Below are 14,307 nucleotides of genomic sequence, written 5' to 3'. Positions count from 1 at the left end.
GTTTGATTGCTTGAGTGATTGCTAAGTCAAAAGGAAAGGAGCATCTTGAATCATCTTTATGATTTCAAGAAGAGGAACTCGAAGGGTTTTATCTCTTCTCTTATTTTCACATGTTTAGGACTAGCCCTTCTCTTCTTCTTTCCAGTCTAACCCAAGCCAAACTCATTTTGTGCAAACTTTGACATTATTTTCAAATTAGAAACCTAGGCCTTATGCCTTTGATTTTTCAAACTCTTTTCATTAATACTCATTGTGATTGAACCTTAATCATACTTTGACTTCATTTTGTAAATACTTTTAACTTGTAAATACAACTCACTCCAAATTGTTTTTGTGGTTCCAATGGCCACCTTTGTTAAAACCTTTTCATAAACATTAGCCATAGGTTTGAGTTATCATAGTGGTTGATGTAAGCCTCACCTTATCCTTAGTGATTGGACTATAAGTCTTCCATACTTATTATAGGGTGGATCCATCACTAGTATGTTAAAGCTCTCCTCACATGGTGGATTGTTTGTTTAGGTTGAGTTTTCTCCCTTTGATAACAAAAGACCTTAAGGCTTTTGACAAATCAATTCACCAATCTTTTGAGATTTTTACCCCGAACTACGAGGTTTTGATCCTACCTTTGTGATGGTACGTAGGCAATGAGTTTATCCATTCAAACAACAAAATTGTAAATGTAATATTCTCTTCTCATCCCTCCAATCTTGTTTGCACATATTTTCACAAATACCAACCTACAATACACATTTGTAAAAAGGGCTCCCTTAGAGTACTAAGGATGTTTTGGGTGCTTAAAATCTTCCCATTTCATAACCAACCCCCTTACCCATATCTCTGACATTTTTATTAATTTTTGATTTGATAAAACTTCTTACTTGGTTTTTGTTCGCTTTTTAACCTTTCCTTTGGATAAATAAACGTGTGGTGGCGACTCGAATTATATGATTTACTTTTGGTTTAGTCAATAAATCATAATGTAACGAATACCCACAAATACCAATTCAATAACAACAACATCAATATCAAAATCAACGTCAACAACAACAACCCCAACAAAGAACAAACACCTACAACAACAACAATTCCAACAACAATCATTACCAACAACAGAATTTTGAGAGGAAGAAGGTCTCTTTTGACCCTATTCTTATGTCATATGCATAACTGTATCCATCTCTGGTTCTCAAGAACCTGATTCAACCAAGGAGCCCACCGCAGATCCCAGAACCACTTCCATGGTGGTATATACCTGAGCTTCGTTGTGCTTTTCATCAGGGTGCACCTGGGCATGATATTGAAAACTGTTATCCGCTGAAGTATGAGGTGCAAAAGCTTATGAAGAGTGGTATGGTATCTTTTGAAGACCGCACACCTAAGGTGAAAGCTAATCCTTTGCCCGCTCATGGGAATTCTTCAGTTAACATGGTGGACGGTTGTCCTGGTGAATTCAAGCTTTTTGATGTCCGGTTTATCCGAAGATCTTTGGTGCAAATGCATAAAGATGTCTGTTTGGTGAGTGAATGTGAACATGATCACGATGGTTGTGATATTTGTAGCGTGAACCCAAGGGGGTGTGTTATAGTGAAAAGGGACATCCAGCGTTTGATGGATAAAGGCATGATTCAGATTGTTCAATCCCGTCATGAAGATGATGAAGTTAATGTCATAGTACCCATTTTCAAGCAACCAGAGCGGTTGGTGATTCAGTATGATAGCAGCAGTAACAAGAACGTCAGCAATAGGTCAGTTTCCTCGTTGGTAATACGGTTAGAGGGCCCGGTCCCGTATGCATCTGATTAGGCTGTACCGTATCAATACAATGCTACGATGATAGAGAATGGTCAAGAGGTCCCATTTCTTACGACCAATTCAGTGGTGAGCATTGCAGATGTTACAAAGGTGACCCGTAGTGGTCGAGTTTTTGGACCGGTGTTCCCGGAGAATAAAGAAGAAACAGTTGAGGGTAAGAAAGTGGTGGTGCCCAATGTTGATCCGGTTGGTTGTTGAAAGAATAAGTCTGGTGAATCCAACAATTTGAAAGCCAGTGATGATGATGAGGTGCTCCGACTGATTCAAAGGAGTGAATTTAATGTGGTTGAGCAGTTGCTCCAGACTCCCTCAAAGATTTATGTGCTGTCTCTGCTTTTGAATTCTGAAGCGCATAGAGAAGCACTCCAGAGAGTTCTTGAACAGGCATATGTGGAGCAGGATGTTATTGAGGATCAATTTGATCATATTGTGGCTAACATCAATTCCTGCAATAATCTGAGCTTTTGCGATGAAGAACTCCATAAGGAGGGAAGAAATCACAATTTGGCTTTGCACATCTCGACGAATTGCAAAGAAGATGCTTTGCCAAACGTCCTCGTTGACACCGGTTCTTCACTCAATGTGCTTCCAAATTAAACATTGTCAAATTTATCTTATCAAGGAGCTCCCATGAGGTACAGTGGAGTAATTGTCAAAGCCTTTGATGGCTCGCACAAAACAATTATTGGTGAAGTGGACCTTCGATTAAGATAGGTCCGAGTGATTTTCAGATTACTTTCCAGGTAATGGATACTCACCCATCCTACAACTGTTTATTGAGAAGGCCATGGATTCACGAGGCAGTGGTTGTTACTTCCACTCTTCATCAGAAGCTCAAATTTGTCAAAAATGGCAAGCTAGTGATTGTGGGAGGAGAGAAGGCGTTGTTGGTTAGCCATCTTTCATCTTTTTTATATGTGGAAGCTAAGGATGAGGTTGGAACTCCGTTCCAAGCCTTATCTATTGATGCTGATAAGAGAATTTGGGCACCTATGTCCTCTCTGAAAGATGCACAGAAGATTGTTGAAGAAGGTTCTGTTGATCAGTGGGGGCGTGCGGTAGAGGTCGCCGACAACAAAGGAAGAACTGGTTTGGGGTTCCAGAAGGGCTCGTCAGCTGTTAGATTGAAAGACATGCAACAATTGGACTGTTGTTGATACTCCTATTATTTTGCATCGATCTAAGTAATTTCTTTTATATATAAAAAAAAATTCCTTCTCCTATGCCTAAGGGAGAAGTGAACATTGTTTGGGCATTTTAATTTGATCATCAATAAAATTAATTCTACTCATCCACATATTTGATGTTTATTTTTTACTTTTTGCTTTATTCTGAAAATTGTAATCCCAAAAAAACATAAATAAACACTATAGTTTTCCATCTGCATAATATTTGGTCACAAATTCATTTCTCTAAAATCAAAATATCAAATCATTATGCTGGTTGGTTCCTAACCCCATTGAATACAATGATCCTTCTCCTTCTCCAAATTTTGAATTCCCTGTGTTTGAAGCCGAGGAGGAAAGTGATATAGAGGTGAGTGAGGAATTGTCTCGTCTTCTTGAGCAAGATGAAAAGATTATTCAGCTGATTGAAGAGAAGATTGAGCTAGTCAACTTGGGTTCCGAAGATGATGTGAAGGAAGTCAAGATTGGGTCTCGACTATGTCCAGATGCTAAGAAGGGGTTGACTGATCTTCTTCGAGAGTATTCAGATGTGTTTGCTTGGTCCTATCAAGACATGTCGGGTTTAGATTCTGATATTGTGGAGCATAGATTGCCTGAAGCCAGAATGCCCGCCAATCAAGCAGAAGTTGAGAAGAACGCATCCTGATATGGTTGTGAAGATAAAAGAGGAAGTTCAGAAGCAGATTGATGCCGGTTTCCTTGTGACCATTGAGTATCCGCAATGGGTGGCCAATATTGTGCCTGTGCCGAAGAAAGATGGAAAAGTCTGCATGTGTGTCGACTATAGAGATTTGAATAAAGCCATTCCAAAAGATGATTTCCCTCTGCCACACATTGATATGTTGGTAGAAAATACTGCTAAATTCAAAGTCTTTTCGTTTATGGATGGATTTTCCGGATACAATCAAATCAAGATGGCACCCGAGGATATGGAGAAGACCATATTCATTACACCCTGGGGAACATTCTATTATAGAGTGATGCCTTTCGGTCTAAAGAATGCTGGTGAAACTTACCAGAAAGAAATGACCACTCTTTTCCATGATATGATGCATAAAGAGATTGAGGTATATGTCGATGACATGATTGCTAAATCAATTGATGAAGAGGAACATGTTGAGCATTTGTTGAAGCTATTCCAGTGTTTGAGGAAGTATAAACTCCGCTTGAATCCCAATAAGTGTACTTTTGGTGTTTGTTCTGGTAAGTTGTTGGGCTCTATTGTCAGCAAGAAGGGTATTGAAGTTGAACCTGCCAAGGTCAAAGCAATACAAGAGATGCCTACGCCCAAAACTGAGACGCAAGTCAGAGGTTTTCTCGGCTGCTTGACTTATATTTCCATATTCATTTCCCACATGACTGCCACATGTGCGCCTATATTCAAGCTTCTTCAGAAAGATCAATCTTGTGATTGGACCGAAGACTTCCAGAAAGCATTTGATAGTATCAAGGAATATTTGCTCGAACCTCCTATTTTGTCTCCACCTGTTGAAGGAAGACCGTTGATCATGTAATTGACTGTACTCGAATATAGCATGGGTTGTGTTCTTAGTCGGCAAGATAAGACTGGAAAGAATGAATTTTCAATTTACTACCTCAGTAAGAAGTTCACCGACTGTGAGACTCAGTATTCTATGCTTGAGAAAACTTGTTGCGCATTGGCTTGAGCTGCTAAGCGTTTGCGTCAGTATATGTTGAATCATACCACTTGGTTGATATCAAAAATGGATCCAATCAACTATATATTTGAGAAGCCTGCTTTAACTGGGAGAATTTCCCGTTGGCAGATGTTGGTATCAGAGTATGATACCGAATACCGATCTAAGAAAGCGATCAAAGGTAGTATCTTAGCTGACCATTTGGCTCACCAACCAATTGAAGATTATCAGTTAGTGCAGTATGACTTCCCTGATGAGGACTTTTTGTACTTGAAAATTAAATATTGTGATGAACCATTGCTAGAAGAAGGGCCAAAACCTGGTTCCCACTGGAGCATGGTATTTAATGGAGTTGTTAATCAATATGGAAATGGCATTGGGCAGTAATTATTACTCCTCAAGGCACGCATCTACCATTTACAGCTAGATTGACTTTCAAGTGTACAAACAACATGGCAGAAGATGAAGCTTGCATTATGGGGCTTGAAGAGGCCATGAATCTCAGAATCAAGTATTTGGATGTCTTCGGTGATTCGGCTTTGGTTGTGAATCAAATCAAAGGAGAATGGGAGACGAATCAACCTGGTTTGGTACCATATAGAGATTATGCGAGGAGGATTTCAACTTTCTTTATGAAGGTTGAATTTCATCATATCCCTCGAGATGAAATCCGGATGGAAGATGCTCTTGTAACGTTGGCATTAATGATTGTAGTGAAATATTGGAATGAAGTTCCCAATTCATCTGTGATGCGTCTTGATAGGCCAGCTCATGTGTTTGCTGTTGAAGAAAGTAAAGATGAGAAGTTGTGGTATTACGACATCAAATGTTTCCTCCAAAGTCAAATTTACCCGCCTGGGGCATCTTTGAAAGATAAGAAGACTTTGAGAAGATTATCCAGTAATTTCTACTTGAATGGTGATGTACTATACAATAGAAACTTTGATATGGTTCTTCTCAGATGTGTGGATAGACACGAAGCAGACTTGTTGATGACCGAAGTGCATGAAGGTTATTTTGGTACTCATTCCAATGGACATGTAATGGCGAAGAAGATGTTATGAACATGCTACTATTGGCTGACAATGGAATCTAACTGTTGCAAGTTTGTGAAGAAATGCCACAAGTGTCAAATTTATGCTGATAAGATTCATGTTCCTCCGACACTATTGTATGTTATCTCTTCCCCATGGCCCTTCTCCATGTGGGGAATTGAAATGATTAGGATGATTGAGTCCAAAGATTCTAATGGACATCATTTCATTTTAGTGGCAATTGATTACTTCACAAAATGGGTTGAAGCGGAATCGTATGCGAATGCGACCAAGCAAGTCGTTGTGAGGTCTATCAAGAATCAAATCATATGCCGGTATGGTGTGCCAAGTAAGATCATTACTGATAATGGATCGAACTTGAATAACAATATGGTGGAAGCTCTTTGTAGAGACTTCAAGATTGCACATCATAATTCTTCTCCCTATAGACCCAAGATGAATGGGGTTGTTGAAGCTGTGAATAAAAACATCAAGAAGCTTATCCAGAAGATGGTTGTCACGTATAAGGATTTGCATGAGATGCTCCCATTTTCTTTCTATGGGTATCATACATTTGTCCCCACTTCAACAGGGGCAACCCCTTTCTCTCTCGTGTATTGTATGGAAGCAGTACTCCCCATAGAGGTTGAGATTCCTTCATTATGTGTGCTCATGGAAGCCAAGTTGATTGAGGCTGAATGGTGTCAAACCAGGTTTGATCAGTTGAATTTAATCTAAGAGAAGAGATTGACTACCATGTGTCATGGTCAGTTATATCAGCAGAGAATGAAGAAAGCTTTTGATAAGAAGGTCAAACCTTGAGTGTTCAGAGAAGAAGACCTTGTGCTCAAGAAGATTTTATCGTTCAAGCCGGATTCCAAGGGAAATGGAATCCTAATTATGAAGGCCCATATGTTGTTAAGAAAGCCTTTTCAGGCGGTGCATTGATTCTTACAACTATGGACGGTGAAGAGTTCACTCGTCCTGTGAATGCAGATGTAGTAAAGAAATACTTCGCCTAAAAACAGAAGAACAACTCGCTAAGTTGAAAACCCGAAAGGGCGACTTAAGCAAAAATGAGTGTCTCGGTGGATCGAAAACCCGAAAAGGGGATCCAAGCAAAAGTTAGAGACATAAAAAAAACAGAAAAATTTCCCGATAAGTTGAGTACCCACCCTGGGGCAACTTATGCAAAAATTAGGGATTATGGCAAGTAACTGCATTATGCTGATCTTCAGTGTTTTTGAAGACTTGTTTGAGTACAAAGGTTGACATCAGTTCGTCATCCCAACAGCGGTCAAGAGCACAGTGGATATCAAAGTTTGGTAGAGGGATTAAGGATCAGTTGTATTCAATGTAACCCTTTTCCATGTAAATTACCATTTTCAACTTTGTAAAAATCTATGGAGTATTGTCATTAACAGACTATCATCATATTAAAATAGTTGAACTTTTATCCAATTGTTTCTACTCTTATTTACTTCAGAAAATAGTTTTAAATTTTATTATGATCATTTTTAAAATTAAAGTTTTAAATCAAGATCAAGTTTTCTTTAAAATATAAAACGAAGGACTTTTCCAAAGCAAGTAACAGTAATATCAACAGCATTTAAGTGAAAAGAAAGCTTTTGAGTGTGAAGCATCGGAGGTTCCCCAAGCAGTAACTCTTCGGGCATCCCTAGACATTTAGTGTTGATTCATTTCCTCAATGGATTGCTGTTATCCCCAGCTAACATATTCAGTTCCACGGTGGAGTGTTTGATCCCTAGTGGAACTTCTTTCTTTTTTCCCATCTAAGTCCGTTGATTCAGATACCCTGTGTAATGTCCTTATCCCTAACAGAGTTTCGGCCTTCCCCAACAGAGTTCGTATTTCCTCAGTAGGTGGATCTTCATCAGAGATGTTTGGTATTTTCCCTAGTAGATCGCTTTGGTATCCCCACCAATCGATGTATCTTTGCTCTAAATCAGAGTTTCCTCCTAGTTCCTGAGCAGCTTTTTGATTATTCCCCAATAGGGTTGTCTCCCATTTTTATGGTGTTGACCTAAAATTCCCCACAGATTGATTGTTTTATCCTCGACAGATCTACCCTGTCTTTCCCCAGCTAAGGTTGGGTCTTTGGAATGTTGATCTCTCTGTTCTCCAGCAGGTTGTCTCCATATTTTGTGGATTGACCGAGGAATGTACCGGTGGTTCAATTTCTTTGTAACACCTCTGTATCCTTTGAGATCGCTTTGTCAGCATAATCATCATATATGCATATACATATACATTCATACAATTTCATAATTTGCATATCCTGCATATTTGATGTGTTTGAGATTCTTATTCTCTGTTATGGCAGTATTTTATCCCCATACCAAATCGGGTGTCTGTCCTCCTTCAATTGTAGAGTGTCATCCCCTTAAGCAAAAAGACTTTAACCTTTCTCCGTTTCCCCACTGAATTTGTTTCCTCGTGGATGATTGTTATTTCCGTTTCCTCTCCAGCAAATTTTCTGGATGGAATTACTCATCTTGAGTTATGTCCTCATTGGATGGAGTCTTGATTGACCGTTTTCTTTCTAGCTCTTACCTAGATATATATTTTGGTCCCCTAAGAGTCTATTACCCAGTAACTGGTAATATTCTTCTTAGCTTGCAGTGCGTTGCTTCTTGCCCAATACCCGGCAAAACTACTCTTTTTCTCCTTGGCAATATCCCTAGTGGTTCTATTCCCCGTAGGAGTCTATCCTTGATATGTTCACTTTAACCAGTGACGAATATTCTTGCCTTTGGTATTCTACCCAGTAAAAAGGTAGTTGTAATCCCTATTTGGTTCCTCAGAGAGTTAATCCTTGATATGTTCATCTTAATCGATGACGGATTTTCTTCTCCTTGTTGGTTTTCTACCCAGTAACCGGTAGTTGTAAATCCTGCTTTTTTCCAGTGCAGAGTTAATCCTTGATATGTTCACTTTAACCGGTGACAGATTTTCTCTTCTTTGGTATTCTATCTGTAGTGGGGTATTCGTTACCTTTAGATTTATTGACTAAATCAAAAGTAAATCATACAATTCAAGTCGCCGCCGCACTTCTATTTATCCAAAGGAAAGGTTAGAAAGCAAACAAAAACCGAGAAGTTTTATCAAATTAAAAACTAATAAAAATGTCAGAGATCTGGGTAAGGGGTTGGTTATGCAATGGGAAGGTTTTAAGCACCCAAAATATCCTTAGTACTCTAAGGGAACCCTTTTTGCAAATGTTGTATGGTAGGTTAGTATTTGTGAAATTATTTGTGCAAACATAATTGGGGAGATGAGAAAAGAATATACAAATTATTTACAATTTTGTTGTTTGAATGGATAAACCCATTGCCTACGTACCATCACAAAGGTAGGATCAAAACCTCGTAGTTCGGGGTAAAAATCTCAAAACAAGTTGGTGAATTGATTGGTTCAAAATCCTTAAGGTCTTTTGTTATCAAAGGGAGAAAACTCAACCTAAACCACAAATCCACCATGTGAGGAGAGCTTCAACATAATAGTGAGGTATCCACCCTATAATAAGTATGGAAGACTTATAGTCCAATCACTAAGGAGAAGGTGAGGTTTACATCAACCACTATGATAAATAAAACCTAATTGCTAATGTTTATGAAATGCTTTTATCAAAAGGTGGTCATTGGAACCACAAAAGAATTTGAAATAAGTTGGATTTACCAATTAGAAGTATTCACAAAAGGAAGTCAAAGTTGACTTAAAGTTCAATTCAAAATGAGTATTATGAAAAGAGTTTGAAAAATCAAAGGCATATGGCCTAAGTTTCTAATTTTGAAAACAATGTCAATGTTTGCAAAAAATAAGTTTGGCTTTGGTTAGAGTGGAGAGAAGAAGAGAAGGGCTAGGTCCTAAACATGCAAAGATGAGAGTAGAGAAATAAAACCCTTGGAGTTCCTTTCTTGAGATCATAAAGATGATCCAAGTTGCTCCTTTCCTTTGGACTTAGCAAGCAATCAAGCAAATATTCAATCAAGCTCCTAGGATCTTCCAATTTTGCATTTGTCTCTCTTTTCTTGGATGCTCATGACAATGGTCCTTCTAATTAGCTCATGTTTGGGATCCCTCTCACACAAGAACAAACAAATCAAAAAGTTCCACAATGCAATAGAAAGAATGGACAAAGAAAGAGTTTAGATTAGGGGTCCTTTCAATATCATCTTCAAGATTAAGCATTCTAAAGGCATGAGGCCAAGTTGCTCTTCAACATATTTAGCATTCTAAAGACATGAGGCCTAGTTGCACTTGAAACTCCATTAAGCATAGGTAAGGTCCTAATTCTAAGTCCTTTCTCCTTTTTCATTGGTTCACACAAACAAAGACAAACAAACACAAGGCAATAGTGAATACACAATAATGTGCTCAAGTGAGCAAAAGGCAAATGACATAAACATAAACATGAGCTCAAGTGAGCAAAGGGAAAAAGACAATATGAATAAATGAGCAAGAAATTAAATTGCATTAAAGTAAATTGCAAGAATTAAATGCTTGAATTAAAAGTTAGTAATTAGTAGTTAGTGTTAGTGTGCCATAAGGTAATTTAGCGCTATGTTAAGCAATCGTAAGTGGACTAATGTAGTAGTCACACCTATCTGAGGCCGATTAATAAAACTATAGGAAAACAAACACAAGTTAGAGATCATGACTAGTAAGCCAAGCTCCGACAACTTGCCATGCCAAATAAAAAAAGAATAACATTGTATGGATTGTTAGGTTTTTTGCTTGACCAAGAAGCAACCTATCTTGGACACAAAGTAATTCACTTGATCTTTGATCAAGATGAATTTGATTTGGATCAAAGAAGGTTAAGCCTCTCATATGTCAAGGCTAACCACAAATTATTAACTCATTAGGCAAAAGAAAGGAAAAAGATGAAGATGGAAATCAAATGTATAAAATTGAAATTCAAAAGGCATAACCAAAACACATTGATCAAACATGAATGGAATCAACATCAATCAATGGTAAACATAAGTAAGATGAAAATTAGAAGTCAAGAAATGAAAAACATATTTTTGGTATTTTTTTGGAATTAAAATAATGCATAAAATAAAATAAACAAATAAAGGTCAAACTTCAAATCCAATTCAAATCAACTTGGATAAGTCTAATTGGATCATCATAAGTCTAAAAAGGTCAAACAAGGTTTGACAAATTTTCTCAACACTTTTTGAAAACAGAAACTAATTTTAAACAATTAAAAATGAAGAAAAATAATATAATTGGACTAAAATCTCAAATAAATCTCAAATCAATTAAGAAATTGATGAGAATATTTTTCATAGATTCATCATCATCCAAAGATGTTAAGAAAATATTTTTGGCATTTTTTAATATCAAAAAGTATTTTAAATGAATTAAAAACAATCAGAGAAGAAATAATTCATACAAAACTTTAAATGGAATCACAAAAATAATGAAAAATCATTTTATGACACTAGAATTTAAGAGAAAAGTTTTGCAATTAGTCCCATATTTTTGTGATTCCAAATAAAGAAGTTATGAATTTTTAAAATAAAATGGAATAAAAGAAATGAAAGTGGAAATTCAGAAAATAGGAAAAAACCACAAGCGTCAGATCCAGCCTCATTAATTGGCGTGGTTGATCACATGTCTAGGAAGCGCACACGTATGGTACACATTAGTCAACAGCGTGGCATTCAACATTAAATTAAGTCATAACATTCAACAACCAAGATTAGATCGTGACCAATGGATCCAATGGCCAAGGTTTGGACGCGTGGGGACGGTGGTGGAAACCACCGTCTTCTCCGGTGAGAAGGCCAGAAAACACCACCAGTTGCAGGTTTTACAACCTCAACCATAGCACACGATCCATATACCAAAAGAAAGCTGGGGTGATGTACATCACCCCTGTGACCTTAGTTTTAGCTCAAGACTCTGATATAAGAAGAAATCAGAGGTTGAAAAACAAGGTACTCAATCTGAAGTTAACCAATTCTCAAAATCAAAACCACCAATCAATCGCCTTCAGGTTGCCTATTGAAGTGAGCAATGCCTTCTATTTATAGCCACAGCTAATGCAAAATGGTGGGAAACTCGTGTGCATGTGAAGTTGGATCCTCCATGCATGGGCTTGTACAGGCGCATGGGAGGCCCAAAAGCAATTGGTTTTTCATGATGAAGTCAAATGAATCAAATTTGGACGTGCAGATGGCAATGCATTAGCCTGTGTATGGAAATTTAATATGTTATGCATAATTGATCATAAAGCCTCACCTCTTCTAAAATGCCAATTGGAAAATTGAAATATAAGCATGTGGGTAATGGTTGGAAAGGTCTAGATATAAGGAACAAAAGTTATGTTGAACAAAAATCCATTTGGAGTGTGGAAAATATTCAAAACTAGCCATGAAGTTCAAGGTACAAAACATGTATTTGAAAATTTTGCCAAAATGGACCAACTTCAAGCCCTTCTGTTTCAATGATTCAAGCCTCAAATGACAAAAACTTCAAAATACAAGTTGTAGATCATTTCAAGAAAATAAATTTGGACTTAAATTTTGCATCATTTGGATTTTTGATGAGAAAGTTATGGGCACTTGAAGTTGGACTTTTTCACATTTCAATGACTTTGGTCCAAAGTGACCTATAATGTTTTGTATTATCACATGTGTTTTTTAGGATTATGAAATTTTGTCCAACATAACAATTGATTTAGACATCTTAAAATTTCCAATGAACTTGGTCTCACCTTAAAATCATGAAAAATGAAGGAGTTAAGTCATTGGGAAGTTGACCCAGAATTAGGGTTTGAGTCAAAATGACCTATAATGTTTTGAAATGAATGATGACCTTCCAAGTTTAAAATGGATTTTTGATGAACATGAACGTTGTTCATATGGTTCTTAAGAACATATTTTATCTTGGGGTCATCTTCATTTGACAAACACATAAAAAGTTAGGTCTCAGTGGATTTTAGAATAGTTAGATGATTTGACTGATCAACTTCTCAAAGCTAAACTTCAAATCTTGATGAATAAATGATTTAGGACACTCACATGGGCTCATATATGCATAAAATGATGAATTAAAGAACTTACCTTGATTGTATTTGATCATAGGTTGAGGTTGCTTCAGGAGCAAGGCACATTCAATGCACAGTTGAATTAGGGTTTCCTTGGGAAACAATCATCAAGCCCTTTGATTTATCTTGATCAAATTGACAAATTGAGATACTTGGGAGGCATATATGATGATTGAGAACTTTGGGAACCATTGTCATGCTTGCTTTCATCTTCATTTAACCACTTCTTTGAGCATATGAGCCTCCTAGGAGCCTTGGATCACATGATTGCTTAAGCTTTACAACAAAACAAGTTAGTGACATATTTTTGTGTGTTTGGTTAGTAACCAAAATAATAAAAGCAATAATATACAATTCAAGCATGCTTGGTTGTTTCAAACCAACTCACACAAGTCCCAACCCAAAGGTAAAAGAGCCAAGATGCTATGATCCTTTAGGCAAATGCAATGAGCAATAATATGATGCCATGAGGGATCTTAGGGTCAAAATAAGGGTCTTACAGATGCCCCTATTTAAGGTCATTCTAGCCGGAGATATGAAGGTTAAAATCTTCGTATCGACGAGGTAGAATGGGCTTAAATAATAACAAAGAGACGAATTTTGGTCCCTAAGAGACCTCATGATGCAGCTGTATGTATGCAGAAATTAATACTCTGTGGTTATATATGTCCACAAAGGAAAATAAATCAGGATAAACTGAAGATCCAAAGGAGTAATACACTCACTAGGGAGACATAGACTCTAGGGGGAATAAAGGGTAAAAATGCGTGAGCAGGTCACGACTTAAGGCTTGCTCGGAGACACGAAAGGATTCCATGAAAATAAATGAACGGAAGAACTCGAGTTGACGCAAATATGGATGTATTGGGGAATATGCCAATACAACAAAACTATCCACGAAGGATACTTCGGATAAAAATCCGGACTCAGGCGGGGAATGTCTACAAAGGACTCAACTGAGGAAACGACAAATGAGGTATTACCGGTTACTGGGTAATAAACTCAAAGAGACGTATGATCAAATACACCGGTATAAGTGTGAAAGAACAACACGCTCAGGGAGAAAGAATATCTAAGACCGGTATAAGGGTGAGAGATATCAATCATCCAAAACATCTGAGGAAGACCTAAAAGGTATATTTCAACTCAGGAAAAGCTGACTCCACAGGGTGTCGCATCGCGCGAAAAACCGGCGGGAAAAGAATGAAACAACAGAGCCGCCACCGTGCGTTATTTATCCCAAAAGAGGGAAAGGAAACGCTCAGAGTAAACCTGGGAAAAGACATGGTCTCGCGACCAAAGAGTATGGGTTCGGGAGTCGGTTATGCGAAGGGAAGGTATTAGCACCCCTACGCATCCGTAGTACTCTACGGGATCCACGCACGCTAGAAAGGAAAATTGGTTGCTAAACGCTGCTCAAATACTCACACACACTGGCTGAAAGAAACGAAGGAGACTGACTGAAACTGAACTCGGCAGGATGTCGCATCCTGGGCCTACTTAGTCTATCAGGCATAGACATCAGAGTC

This window comes from Lathyrus oleraceus, chromosome 5 (assembly GCF_024323335.1).
Source record: "Lathyrus oleraceus cultivar Zhongwan6 chromosome 5, CAAS_Psat_ZW6_1.0, whole genome shotgun sequence".
Classification (NCBI taxonomy): Eukaryota; Viridiplantae; Streptophyta; class Magnoliopsida; order Fabales; family Fabaceae; genus Lathyrus; species Lathyrus oleraceus.
Note: the sequence above shows the minus strand (reverse complement) of the source record.